The sequence below is a fragment of the Telmatherina bonti genome (assembly GCF_933228915.1).
Source record: "Telmatherina bonti genome assembly, chromosome: 8".
NCBI classification, from domain to species: Eukaryota; Metazoa; Chordata; class Actinopteri; order Atheriniformes; family Telmatherinidae; genus Telmatherina; species Telmatherina bonti.
Window position 1 is genome coordinate 30,275,620 of NC_136626.1, and position 13,617 is coordinate 30,289,236.

General features: G+C 38.4%; 1 protein-coding gene across 1 annotated transcript in view; it reads right to left on the minus strand.

The window, feature by feature from the left end:
- LOC306759953 (protein-glutamine gamma-glutamyltransferase K-like) overlaps window positions 1-13,617 on the minus strand; it is a gene marked incomplete at both ends in the record, with an annotated part of 64,964 nt that overhangs the window by 16,061 nt on the left and 35,286 nt on the right. The gene's annotated exons all lie outside the window — the stretch shown is intronic.

The window sequence follows — 13,617 nt, forward strand, 5'->3', positions numbered from 1 at the left end:
AATAGGCAAACATTTGTGATACCTCTTGTTTGTATGCTGAATTTTAAGATTTACATTTAATTTTTTCTTTTTATTTTCAATTTTTTTTCCACTTGAAGGAGACCTTTCAGCATTATAAGCAAAATCTTTTGGCTTTCATGTATTTTACTTTCCACCAGACAAAAACAGATTTTTGTAAACATTTGTCATTACTTAGTTGAAAACACATTTTGGCTCCTAAAGGGGGAAAATCATGTTTATAAAACTTCATCCAATGTAGAAATGTAAAAATATTTATCCTGCTGTTGTGTACTGCTGTCAACTTAAAGCTGGGGTTCTTGCTCAGAGATATTTCTTTTACTCTAGGTGAAGTGATTCCTCGTCCTGATAGGACTCTATACATTTTGTAATCATGAACAATAAGAAATACAGTTAGACCCCTCAGTTTACTGTAAATCTGTAAAAACTCTGTCCAATCAAAATGTTCAAGCAGAATTGAAGTTGTCAGTTTCTTATATTTCATAAGCTTCTTCCCCCGGCTCCCCTCCCACAGCGCATACCTGATAGCCACACCTTGTATATAAATAGCGTGTCAGGATGAATATACAAAGTAGCGAAGAAGAAACTCAGAAGGCAAATGTGGCTGAGAAAATGAAGGAAAGATTTCCCCGACTCGGCTCGGTTTATTTGCCTCCTCCCGCTAAACAGTCGAGAAAGAGAAAATCGTTGGTGGAAAAAGCTGCGAACTAGAAAAGCACTCGGCGCAAACCTCTGCCAAGGCCTTTAAAAAGTTCCTGGATTCAAACAGTGATCCGGATCATGACCAAAATTAAATTAGATCTTCCTTTTCACATTTCCAACCACTCCTGAAAATTCAATTAAAATCCATCATAACTTTTGAATTATCTTGAACACAAACAGATAAACAAACTGGTAAAAACATAACCTCCTAAGAAAAAAACCTTGGATCACACAAGGAGCAAAACCAGAGAGGGGAGGAGCCAAGACACGGTGCCACTTTCAAATCTTGCTAGCTCCCCAACATTACCTACCCCAGCTTTAATTCGATGTGGTGCGGTTTGCTACAAAATTCAGAGTTTCCTGTTCCTGTTCTTGACGACAGTGAAAAAGTCATTGCAAATTTTGTGATAAATGAGAAGGCCGATTTTCTTGTATCTTGTATGCAGTGAGCTGTCACCGAGGAAACTCTTGTTCTGGTTGTTTTGTGTTTCCATTTGGAATTGAGGTTTTTTTTGGCTCAGTCTAAATGTCCACACTAGTCCCTAGTCCTTCATTTACTACATTGGGTACACTGTATAGCACATTATACTGTGCACTCATTCTGTTGGCAGTTTGGACATGTAGCTGGCTGTCACGTGAGTATTGGCTGTCACCATGGCAACCACTAAACGTTCCAAATCCAATCCAATGTCATGTCAAAATTTCTTATTTCCCTATATTGTATTTTATGAATTATTTGTTGCATATTTATTCAATGAATAAGGATACAAATGAATAGTCTATGCTTTTTTTTAGCCTACTGTGACATTTGTGTCACTTGTGCCATTTTGAGCTCCTGCCTGTAATGCATTGTGGTCTGTATTGGCCAGTCTAGTGACCATCGATACTCATTACTTTTCAAGAGAGATTTTTGGTCTTTTTGAGTGTACTTATTTTTTACACTCACACGCCCCTAGGAAATGGCGTACCCACTATATCTGACACTATACAGGGAATAGTGTGAACATTTAGACAGCCAGCTATTGTACATACATGAATATTATATTTGCACTTTGGTATACAGAACAGTTTCAGCCCTCACTGTCCTTTGACTAACAAGTTACAAAAAAAAAAAAAAAACAGAAAAAAGACATGTAGGCGCAACCTTGACTGCCTGATCTTGTTGTAAAAACAGGGACTGACTTTAACTTAAATTTAATTTTTACCTCTGTTGCAAAATATGTTTTACACATGCTTAGTTTTTACTTCTTCATAGTTTGTTGAAAACTTTACTTTATTAAATGTATTTGACTGTTGTCAACTTAAATTTTTTTTCATATAGTTTCTTTTTATTGCAAAGTTTATTGGACAAAAACATGAAGACGAAAAAATCCTATCACGACGGAATATACTAATTAACAACATCAGGTTTTACATAGTATAATATCTTCACATAAAAATCTAAGACAACTTTCTGACAACTGCTCAACTTTCAGCTTTATTCTGTCACCCAAATTGGGTTCCCTCAACCAGTTAAGAGTCTCACCAATTTTCCCATCCCTCTTATATTTCTGGACTTCCTCTCAGGGTATTAAATAAAGCCTCACAATCTGAATTTTCTCTCAGTTCATCAGTTACATTTTTTTTTTAGAAGTTTTTCTCGTGATCTCTTCATACTTAGCTGTAACCTCTGTCTCATTCAGTATGCGCATATCTATCAAGATACAAATTGGCTGCTGTCGCCATCTCCATCGTTACCCTGGCTGCAGCTGCTCACCTTCAGCTCTGCTCTAACAGAGTTGTGATGTAGCAGTGATTCAGCTACACATTTGAGCTAGGAAGCGTTGTTTTAGAAGAAAAGGAAAAACGGGCAAATTGATCAGGGTCACCTAATATTTAAATGTTGCTTTCTGCATGTTCACTGCCACATAGCAGTTTCAGACTGCATGAAACATATAATAATGCATTTCTAATGTTACTTTGTTGCTGATTTCTCTGACCAGTTCCATCTTTTTGACAGGATTGGTTGTATATCTTTATCTTTGTGAAACCCTGGAAAGTCAAATCCATATTTCTTTATTAGGTCTAATATGTTGGTCTCTTCCGATCCCAACATAGGATTGGTCAACCAGAGTAAAGGAACACTTATTTCCCTCATGTATAAAAAATTAAAACATGACTCATCAGAAGGCTTGATTTAGTGTTCGTAATTACTGTCCAGATATCTCTAAAGAATCTAATATGCAAAGTGATGACAAATTTCTACAGAGACATGCAAAGTGCCGAGAGTCTGAATTTATACTCCACAGATGCCACACAAACTCAAGACAATTCATTAATCAAATTTGCAGTGTGATTGATCTGTTTGTTCTTGGAGAGAAACTAGAAGCCTTTTTATACTGTGACTGCAATTCAGCCATTCATTACTTTTGGGAATTTAAAAATTATTCTCAGAGCATAAATAGTCAGATTGAGCATCTAGTGCCTCTCTAAATTCTACAATTGGTTTTTGTCAATTTAAACTGTCAACATCAGATATTTGACCAATTTACCATTTATAAATTTGATATTCAATTATTTTGAGCTGTTTTGACCATTATTTAGATCTATTTCACTATTGAACTGTTATATTAACTATTACTGTTACCAAGGCTATTTTCTACATGTATATATATATATATATATATATATATATATATATATATATGTATGTATATATGTATATATATATATATATATATATATATATATATATATATATATATATATATACACACACATATATATATATATACACACACACACACACATATATATATACACACTTATATATATATATATATACACACACACACACATATATATATATATATATATATATATATATATATATATATATATATATATATATATATATATATATATATATGTATATATGTTCCATTACTAAAAAGGGAAACAACCGGGGCTAAAGACCCGGAAAAACCGACTGGCGACGCCACTTCTGACTGTCATCTCACTGCTTATTCAAAAGCCAACAGATCTGCAGGCAAATGCTGTAAAAGATGAGAGAATAAATCCTCCCTGCTCGTGATCAAGTTCTGCTGACAGACAAACATAAAAGCAGCTTAACAAAACACAAAACCAAATCCCATATCAACCAAATAAACATCTATTGTATCGCTATCTTATGTGTCAATCTGATGGCACGAGAAAGTGAATCACTGCTGATTGTATATATCTCACTATTCATAAAAATAATTTTAAAAAACTTGTTTTGAGCAATGCAGTGCAATAATTCCAAGTCTGTTCAGCTCGATCACTCATTAGTATTTTCATTCATTCATTTTGTGAACCCGCTTAATCCGAGTAAGGGTCACGGGGGAGCCAGAGCCTATCCCGCAGTCTCTGGGCGAGAGGCAGGGTACACCCTGGACAGGTCACCAGTCCATCGCAGGGCCATCTTTATGATTTAAAAATGATAATTTCATCTAATGCAGTTAAACGTCAGACAGCTACTTTATGATCTTGAGAATATGACTGTATCATTAGCGGTGTGTAATCCAGGTGCCATGAAGTAAAAGTCGTGCGATGTTGTTGGATCTACCAGTACAGGTGTTTTCACTGAAAGGCTCATCTACCTTCCAGTGGAGCTGAGCTCATTAATTCAGCTGGTTTAGTGACTGGTTGGAACAGCTGCTGGACTGGACTTTTACTTTATGGAAGCCGGATTGTACACCTCTGGTCATGAAAAAATATGCTCTGTTGAAAAAGTTCATTTTTGTCCTCAAGAGTTCAAACATTTTTTTACAAGTGGATAAAAGCCAAATGATCAAGGGTACAAAATGAATTTAATCTTAAATGTTATCATTTAACATTTTCATTGCTTTGTATATAAACTCTGGTTATTGTGCATTAATGAAATAAAAGAACACATATTTCCACCAATCAGACCTTGAGATAAAACAATGGATGCCTTTAAATCTGAATAAAGTCTTGCACTGATTTTGTGCTGTGTGGAGGAGTCTGACACCTTCACGACACTCAACTGAGAAATCTTGAGCGTTATAGTAATACCGCAGAGTTGCAGTGTGGGGGTGCAATTTGCTTCCCCCACAAAAACAGGATTTACTGCAGATGTAGCCTTTTATAACAAGAAAGATCTTAATAATAAATGTAAAGCTGAAAATTCAAAGTTATTGAGGAGTGGTCTTAGAGTTGGCAAGTGATGAAAAGGAAAGCAGGTACTGGATTAGATATACTTGCTGACAAGAAGTCGGGAACTAAACGGAGAAACACAACCATACTTTGACATGTAATCCTGCTGTCAAAAAAACTGGATGGAGGGAAAACAGACTGTCTCCTGAGAACTGGTCCCATTAGGAAAAATACAATTTGTGAACTTTGCAAGTCTAAGATGGGCCAGAGGTTGACATCACAAAAGTGGCAGAACGGTAAGCCTCCAGTGTTAAAGTGATGTGGCCCCCGGGAAGAGACTTACACAGACAGCAAAAGAAAACTGCTATGTTACTGTGCCCAGACCTGCTATTGTGGCTGAGAACAACAAAACATTGTTGGAATTGGAGTTTTATGACAAAACAGTCAGCTTCACTAAACCTTTAACCAGCTGCAAAAGGAAATTAATCATCCTTCCAGTGCTGTATGTCACTGGTATCACCACCAAAAACAGATTAAATATTGGTCAGATCATTCATTCATTCATTTTCCTAACCGCTTAATCCAATTCAGGGTCAGGGGGAAGCTGGAGCCTATCCCAGTAGCCTTCAGGGGAGAGGAAGGGTACACCCTGGACAAGTTGCCAGGCCATCCTGTATGTTGCTGGTATCACCACCACAACAGTATAAATATTGAGATCATTGAGGACTTGACACTTCTGACTTGAAACAGCTTTTGGCGATTCACCTAGAAAATTCAGGTTTATATCAAAGCTATAGCAGAAAAAAAGCATCTGGTGCACAGTGACTAATTCAGTGGTGGTTTTAGCTCTAATTGCAAGTTAGCATTGGTGCTATAGCCACTATGCTAACAAGATGACATTTAGAAATATATGCTTCACCATGTTGCAAACTGAAGCTAAAGTGATAGGTGTAGTTGATGCAGATATTTGATTATAATCTAAAGTAAAGAAAAAATTCTTGTTGAAAGCAAACATAACAATGTTGATCTAAATGGTGATTAGCCTTTAAAGTTGAATTAAGTATGCAGGCTGATCCATCACACAGAACTTGACTCAGTGGCAGGCTTTTGAAGACTGTGAGAAAGTAAGCATGGAGCCACCGAGAAAACAAACCTCCTTGCTGCTACATCCAGTAATGCCTCACATAAGCTACACTGTATTCTCCAAACTTAACAGTGTACGAGGAGGAGAACGCTGTGCAGCGTGGAGAGTGAGACTGTTTGACACAAGATGAGATTCACATTACTTCTTCATCTGCTGTGTTACTCTTCTCAGGCTGCGGTTCCTACAGGGCTGAAGGACATGTCATGCATACAACATACAGGCTTCAAATAACGAAATCACACATCTTTAAAATGGGAGAAAATACAGCCCTTTAATATGTAGAAGTCTCTTATTCATGGGCTCACTCATAAGTAGACAGTGTCATGGACAGGTGTGGGCTCTTTTATCATTTCCTCATTATTTATGCAAGTATGAGGCCTTGAGTTGATTCCTGCATGTTGCTGCTGTTTGGCAGCTGGTGATACTGTTGTCAGAGGAGCTTTCGGTGCACATTATACAGAAGATCCTTCAGCCGCACAAAGAAAAAAGACTCATGAGGAGTTGCCAAACTGAGAGTTTGGTTAATTAAGAGAATAAACTAGTTAGCTTTATCATATAAAGACATGGATATCTGCAGAGGAGAGCAGAGTTGGATGATCAAAGGATACTCATGGTAAAGGAAAGCCTACACAGCATCTGACCAAGTGAATAACACTCTCCAGGAAGCAGACATGTCATCACTCAGGTCTACCATGAAGAGAATACTTCAAAGAACAAATACAGAGGGTTCACTGCAAAGTGCAAACCATACACAAGCCTCAAAAATAGCAAGGAAAGGTGAGACTTTGCTAGAAATATTTTTTCATAAAAATCTTAAGGAGCAGGTCTGTAACAGCATGATTTGAACAGATTATTCTAAACTCAGCCTGATACAAAAGTGACCCAGAAGAAGAAAATGTGTACAAAAACATCTGTAAAATGTTTGACACATGCGCCGCTGGTGATTCTGATAATTTGACAGAAGTCAGGAAAAGACTTTTGAATTCTGAAATATGAAGAGATCCGATGTCAGCTCAGATTCCTGCTGCAAAGCTGACTGGACTTGATTCACATGGACAATTTTAGGATGTAAAGTAGTTTATTATTTGGCAATGGACAAGTCAATCATCTGTCCTCCTGGCTGAGCCACATTTCACTTGTAGAGGAAAAACTAGTAGAGCAAATGTAAAACAGCTAAAGATGGCAGCAGTAAAGATATCACAAAGGTATAACAAAGAAGGAACATCACTTGCTGCTGTCAGTGGGTTTCATGGACATGGACGATACAGGATTGTATTAAAGAGCTGTTATTGCTGAATTCTTCCTCAAGTTTGGTTTTTTAATTCTTGTGTCTTCAGCAGCAAATGTGCAACAAAATCCTCAGTATAAAAGTTCTTCTTTTTCCTTCTGAGAGGGTGGTGACAAACATTCCTCACTGCACACATGATCCATTTTCCTGGAGGATATTTACATCAGCCACAAAGACTTTTTCACTAATATCTATTTGACGTCAGCAAGAAAGTACTCACAGGGTTCAACTGAAATGTTTTGATGTTCTTGTATAAGACATGAAACCGATGTCTACATTTATGTAGCATCCCTACGAGGTCAAATACAAGAACAAAGTGTTGCAGCTGTCATCTTTTGTCACGTCAAAACAAAGTAAAAACACATATTAGAATACCAGTTTTTCTACCTTAACAGTCCTGTACACAAGTTAAACCAGACAAATTACGCTGATTTCCTCAAATCCTGTTTTCTTTGAATGAAGCAAACCACATGGACATGAGCTCTGCAGCTCAGAATAACATGAATGAACACCAGTTAACTGCAGTCAAGGTTGGCAATAACTTACACATCATATAAATCAGACTTGTAGCTGTTAAACTGTAGAATGGAATAAAACATGAAGTTCAATGAAACTCACTCAGCTCAGACGAAGAAGAAATGAGACAAAACCAGAATGGAGGAAGAAACCTTCTGTTGATGGTGCTTTTCCGTTTCAGGATCCACGTTTGGAGCTCCCTTTTATACTTGGCTAGGCTGAGGACACACCCACCTTCGGCATAGAGTCGCAGTCATGACAGATATAGCTTATGAGGTAACAGCAGAAATCATTTACAGTAGGTATGAAGCAAGTGTGGCAACTCGGGGGTAAGTGTGTGTATGGCACCGCCACCTTGGCGGATTCACTCAAGGAAATCAACCTTACTCAGGTTCAACACACAAAGCATAGTGACAAGTTTCTATTAGAAATGTTTTTAAAATAAATAAAAGTCTTATAATACCAACTAAAATAGGGGACAGTTTGGCTTGCTGGTGATAAAATAAAGGGGCATCTCAAGAATAAAAAACACAAAGATCACCCCACCAGTAAGTATCTCAACAACAACACAATAAATGCTGGTGCAAAATGAATCAAAGTCAAATATTTAAAACTTTATTTTCTTAATTTTTAAGTTGTGACATGTTGTTTATCATTAGTTAGTTCAACATTTCAAACCAATCAGTTTTCTGAAAGGCAAAAATGTTCAAAAATGTTTGCGTTACAGATTTAATCTTCCTCAGCATGAAGCACATATGTACTGTACATATTTCTAGAGATAACCAACCATCCATCTGAGATGTTTTCACCAACCCTCTGGCTGGGGGAGTAGAATTTCCTCTCATCTTTTACTTCTTGTCAAGTTGATCCACATTCTTACCGAGGTGTCAGCTTTCATGTTTGTTAGCTGATCGTCGTTGATCATCAGTGTAGCTACGTGACTCGTCTCACTTCACCAATAATCTTATATCCTCTTATGCTGAATGTATTCATGTACCGCCATATTATCATTCTCCCACTCCTGTGCTTTGCTGTTAGCTATATGTAGTCATATAACTGAGTTCATGGTGGACATGCTGAACCTAATTTGTGCTCAACAAATTGATCTTTTAATCTAACATTCCAGCATTCATCTGGTTTTATTTCATGCTCTTAAGCCAACTTTAATCTTCCTATTTTTTCATGTAAGAAAAGTTTTCTTTCTTTGACAATCCACACACAGATTTGTTCTTAACACCATCTAGGCTGTTACAAAATCACATTCATATCACCTCCGCACAGTCATGACGGCCTTTGGTTGGTTTTTTAAACTCTTATCTTCACAGAAAAGTTGTATTTTACTCATTTGTTCTTCATGGTCACTATACAGTTTGCATTGAGTTAGAAAAAAATTCCAAACTATTATTTTATTCATTCTGATGTTTATTGTTGTTCTGATATGTGTATGATTTCATGGACAAACTGATAGCCAAATCATTTTTTATAATCACAGCAGCAGAATGACTAAAAGTAAATATTCACTTCCAAATACTTCCAAATAATAATGAAAATAATCTTCCGAATGATAATGAAAATATTTGTTCTCTGATGTCAGCATGCATCCACAACAAGCGAAGGTTGTGAATTCACTGATTTATTTAGGAATTCATCAAAGTAGAAGAAAGAAGAAACTAAAAGCAAAAATTAAGTGCAAATAAATTTGATTGAATCTCAAATATTTAATAAATAGGCCTTGTTTCACAAATGAATTTTGAGTGTAAGTTTAGATGGCACTGTGAGTCATTTTGAAATGTGCGAAAACTCTGATGCTGATGCGGTTTCTTTTCTGCTTTTTATGACACCAGGCCATCCTCCAAAAGTCTTTGCTTCACTATGCCTGCATATTACACTTCATTTTAGAGAAAGCAAATCAACATTGTTGGGATATATTTAATATTTTGGATGTTTAGTGATGAGAAAGAATAATTTGTGTCATGGTTTCCGCTCTGTCCTTAAAGAGCTGCACTCTTTCCTTGCCTGATTACTGATCATCCTCACCTGTTCTGCCCTCTACTGAAACACCAGCTCTAGAGCCGCTCAGTGTGAGGTCGTCTGTCTTTTCCACAGCTTTCAAGCCTTGTTCGTGTACCTGACTCTGAAAGAAAACCTGGTTTGACCCTGCCTGTCCCCGACCACTGTGTTTGCTATGTCTTTATTGGTATGAACTGATCACCTGTTGCTGAACCCTGCCTGAATCTGACCCTGCCTCTTGCTTGTTCCTTGGATTTCTCTTGCTTGCTCGTGTCTTTTGGAGTGGACCCTGGACTGTGTTTGAACCTTGAAATTCTGGATTGTGGGGATTTTTTTTCGCTGCTCTGGAGGACTACTCTGAGGCTGCTTATTTCCCATCTCCTGGTAAATGTTCATTTCTTGACCTCTCCAGTATCATCTCATCCCTGTTCTTGGTTTACCTGTCTTTTTGTGTTCCAGACTTCCTGACGATCAGACTAAGCAAGACCACCTTCAACACCATCTTTATTTCAATCAGTCTTTTAAACTTTCTTGTTGGCTGAGTTTTGGGTTCTGGCTTCCTCAACAAATTTGCATAATTTCTCTGTACTTTCACTGACCTTCTGAAATATGTTACTAAAACTAGTTCTTTTGGATTTATCTTCATCCAGAAAAGAAAAATAAGCATAAGCAGAAAGAAAAGAAATTCAGTTCATTCAAATGAACAAAACATATTTTATTTCCTGAAGCTGCAAAGCAGGTTTTTGCCTCTCCATGGGCTGTACATTAATAAAAAAAAAACTATTAAAGTTTGAAGTGTTTTGCTCAGACATTCTTCAGCAACTTTTGCCATAACCTTCCTGTTTGAAAACATCTTATGATTTTAAAATAAAATATGCTCATTATGAAACTGCAAACACCTGAACAAGAGTGTTGAAACATTCGCCTGAACCAGATGACTAAAAGTTTTCCAAGGCACTCGATGCAACTAAAGTCAGTGGTTTGACAGCCTCTCGTGTCTGAAGTTCACAAGCATCCAACAGCAGATTTCAGTCTCATCACAAAAGTTTTTCAAGACCCTGTTAGAACATTATGCACTGCAGGTAAGGAAACTTTAAGACTGATGGTGAATTTTACATTAAAGATTATTCTTAAACCAATTTTCAGACATTTCTTTAAAAAAAAATGGTGTCATAAACATCCTTGCCTGGAAAGATTTGTCATCCTTTCATACCCGTTCAACCCCTCAACTGTAAGAAACTCATCTGCTGCATCTTTCAAAGTGTTATGTCCAAATGTAAGGGGGGGGGGAAGATTTGGACCAAATGTAGTCAGGCAAATTAAACTGAAGATTTAAAAGGTGTACATACAGGGATTACTGACATCTAATAGTCGTGCCATGCTTACATGCTGCACCTTTTAGAAAACTTATCGATGCTTTTTGTGAAAAGTGTGATGTTATTAGGTGGTAATACTAGAACTCCATTACCCAGCATGCCCGGAGGCGGAAAAGGAAGTAGTTACCTAGCTGCGTGGCACTACATGTGGACACTGTACTGCCAAGTCCCGAATAAATGTTAAGAGCCGCTACCTCGCCTGGTCTGATCATTGAAGCCCCTATTAAGACAACACATGGTGTCAGAAGTGGCCGTTAAGACAACACATGGTGTCAGAAGTGGTCGTGTGCAGATTTAAAAGAGGAGTTTGCCACGAGGGAGCCACGAGAGGAAAAGTCGCACGAGTGAGACTTGCTGAATACATAGCAACATGCTAACGGACTTTGCTGCGGCGCGGGGTGGCTACGAGCAGCGAGGGGAGTGACACGAGTGGACAGGAACAATCCGAACCGTCAGAAGATGTTGACGTACCTGAATTAGTGGACATTCAAGAGGACGTGCAACAGGACGGGGCTGTAGAGGTTCCAATAACCCAGCGTGCAGTCATGGACAAGCTAAGTCCGCCCACTCCCATGCAACTGACCGGTAACCTTGCTGACAACTGGAAACGCTTTAAGCAGAGATTCAACATATATCTTGCTGCAAGCGGAGTTGGGGGTAATGATGAAAAACTGAAGGCTCACATCTTTTTGCATGTTATTGGAGAAGATGCCTTGGACATATATAATAGCTTTCAGCTGGATGAAGCTAATCTTGCTTTAGCACAGTTAATGGCAGAGTTTGAAGCGTACTTTGTGCCTAAACAGAACGTGACCTTTGAAAGGTACAAGTTTTTTACCCATGACCAAAAGCAAGGAGTACCATTTGATCAATACTTGGCAGAGCTTCACACACTAAGTAAAACGTGTGAATTTGACACACTGAGAGACTCGCTCGTCCGGGACAGGATTGTCTGTGGTACAGTGGACAATGCACTAAGAGAAAGACTGCTCAGAGAGACTGGACTAACATTGGATAAATGTGTCAGTATGTGCAGAGCAGCGGAAACCACCCGAGCACAAGCAAAAGAGCTACAGAGAGGTGAAACGACAGTGCATACAATACAAAAAGAAGGAAAGACAAAGAAAATGTTTTCCAAACCAAAACAACTAAAGGAGAAGTTTAAAGAGTACAGATGTGGTAAATGTGGAGGCAGCCACAAGCCAAAGTCATGTCCTGCATTTGGGAAATCATGCAACAACTGCGGCAAGAGCAATCACTATGCCAAATGTTGCAAAGCGCCATCAAAGCAGAAAGTTCACACAGTCGGTGAAGAAGATGAAGATGATGATGCGTTCATTGTGAACATGGTACAGGCTGGTCCAACTGGAAAAGAGGAATGGATTGTGCCAATTGAAGTCAACCAGACTATAATTCCATTCAAATTAGACACAGGGGCACATGTGAATCTGCTTTCACTGCAAGACTATAAAACACTGACTGTGAAAAGCAAAATACATCCTGTCACAACAAAAGTAACTGGATACACTGGAGAACGTGTTCCTGTTAAAGGTGGATGTATCGCAATCTTCAAATACAAAGGGCGCCAAATAAGAGCACAGCTACTGATCGTGGATATGAGTGTACAACCAATCCTGGGGCTCAGTGCTTGTAAAAAGCTCCATCTCGTCAAAAGGGTGTTTGTAGTGACGTCATCAGATAACAGAAAAGACCAAGACTCACTCATGGAGGAGTATAAAGACTGTTTTGAAGGACTTGGATGCCTACAAGGAATTCACAAAATACATGTGGATAAAAGTGTCCCTCCTGTTGTGCATCCTTGCCGGAAAATTCCATTCGCACTGCGTGACAAACTGAAAGACGAACTAGCACGCATGGAGAAACTGGAGGTCATCAAGAAAATCGATGAGCCAACAGAATGGGTCAGCTCACTGGTTATTGCTCAAAAGAAAACAGGTGCATTGAGAACATGTTTGGATCCTAGAGACTTAAACAAGGCGATAAAAAGAGAGCACTTTAAGTTACCAACCAGAGAAGAAATCATGGCACAGTTTGCTGGAGCAAAATGGTTCAGTAAACTGGACGCGTCTTCAGGTTTTTGGCAGCTGAGGCTCAACGAGGAGAGCTCGAGGCTGTGCACATTCAACACACCTGAAGGTAGATACAGATTTTTGCGTCTGCCATACGGAATCCTGTCAGCACCTGAAGTCTACCATAAGACCATTCACATGTTTTTCAAGCACATACCAGGAGTAGAGACAATGATGGACGGCATAATAGTCTGGGGTTCTACTCGAGAAGAACATGATATGCGACTGAGACAAGTTTTGGACAAGACAAGAGAAGTGAATCTGAAACTCAACAAAGATAAATGCGAGTTCGGAGTGAAAACACTTACTTTTGTGGGAGACGTGGTCAGCGAGGAC